The 1,571-nt window shown below is 40.6% G+C and overlaps 1 non-coding gene across 1 annotated transcript; it reads right to left on the reverse strand.

Annotated features, from left to right (window-relative positions):
• Positions 1–744: 744 nt before the first annotated feature.
• On the reverse strand, positions 745–863 carry LOC145404203 (5S ribosomal RNA). The gene has a single exon (XR_013898135.1). It is a non-coding gene; the product is annotated as a 5S ribosomal RNA (ribosomal RNA).
• Between the last annotated feature and the right edge of the window lie 708 nt (positions 864–1,571).

Here is a 1,571-nt window from a genome sequence, read left to right on the forward strand (position 1 = left end):
ATATATATATATATATATATATATATATATATATATATATATATATATACACAGGGACACAAACACGCAAACACACACACACACACACACACACACACATGTATACAGTATATATATATATATATATATATATATATATATATATATATATATATATATATATATATATATATATATATATATATATACCATCATCATCAGCCGTTTGAGTATCCACTGCAGGACCGGCCTATCCAGAGCGAAGTCGGGACGATACAGCCAATGTATCTCTACCAAGTGGCTTAGGCTGTCTGGTAGAGATTGTATGGAGAGTGAGAAGTGCTTGTAAGTGTAATTGTAGTGTTGGAGTGGCTTTCGATGTGTGTGTAGTCAGTGAACCAAGTGTAATCGGCCCGCACAAGCCGACTCGGTGCAAACATACTTTACAGTAAGGGACACTGCTTCAACCACAGCACCCCTTGTGTCCGCCAATGCAGTACGTGGCCGGGTGAACACTCCCAAAGTTTACTACCCTGGCGGGGCGCCAACCCTGGTCCACCCGTGTACGAAATGCACACTCTACCACTGTACCACAGAGGCTCCATATATATATATATATATATATATATATATATATATATATATATATATATATATTCATTGCCAGACGCCATGTATCCCAAACGGGGTGGCCAACGGCTTAGAGTTAATTGTTTTACAGGGAGGGGCACTAATCCTCCACCAACCCCACTTGACACGTAGGGATGCCAACAGCATCTGGTGTTCCCAGGCGGTCACCCATCCAAGTACTAACCAGACCCATAGTTGCTTAACTTCGCTGATCAGACGGGAAGCGGTGTACTCAACGTGGTATGGCCGTTGGCAAATATATATATATATATGAGAGAGAGAGAGGTGAAAAGATTAGTTAAGAGAGATTAAGAAGAGAGTGGATGAGGAATATGGAAGGAATTTGAGTGTAAAGTAGAGCGACCGTAAGAAAATGTTCTGGAAAGAGGTGAAGAGAGTAAGACAGGGTGACAGTGAAGTTAGCAGGGGAATGAAAGATAAAATTGGTAGATTAATAGTGGAGAAGGGAGAAAAAGTGAGGAGATGGAGAGAACACTTTGAAGAATTGTTGAACATAGATGATGGAAGGAATGCGAGTATAAGTGGCTGGGGAATGGCTGGGAGAAGGAGGGACGTGAGAAGACAGGAAGATATCAATAGGTCAGAAGTTGTGGAAGCAATGAAGAAAGTCAAATTGGGGAAAGCCCCATGAATTGATGGAGTGTGTGGTGAAATGCTGAAGCATAGGGGAGAGATAGTAGTAGAATGGATGTGGAAGATGTGCAGACTGCCCTGGAAAGAAGGCAAAGTTCCGGAGGATTGGAAATCCGGTATAATTATTCCGTTGTAGAAAGGAAAAAAAGGAAAAAGAGTGTGTGGTAATCATAGGTGCATTTGTCTTCTTAGTGTAATAGGAAAAGTGTATTGTAGGATTTTTAATGACAAAGTTAGGGAAAGATTAGAGGAATTAGTTGGAGAACAGGGAGGCTTTAGGAAAAGAAGAGGTTGTGTAGATCAGATAT

Source organism: Coenobita brevimanus, chromosome 62 (assembly GCF_032717465.1).
Source record: "Coenobita brevimanus isolate Jiangsu-jjx chromosome 62, ASM3271746v2, whole genome shotgun sequence".
Lineage (NCBI taxonomy): Eukaryota > Metazoa > Arthropoda > Malacostraca > Decapoda > Coenobitidae > Coenobita > Coenobita brevimanus.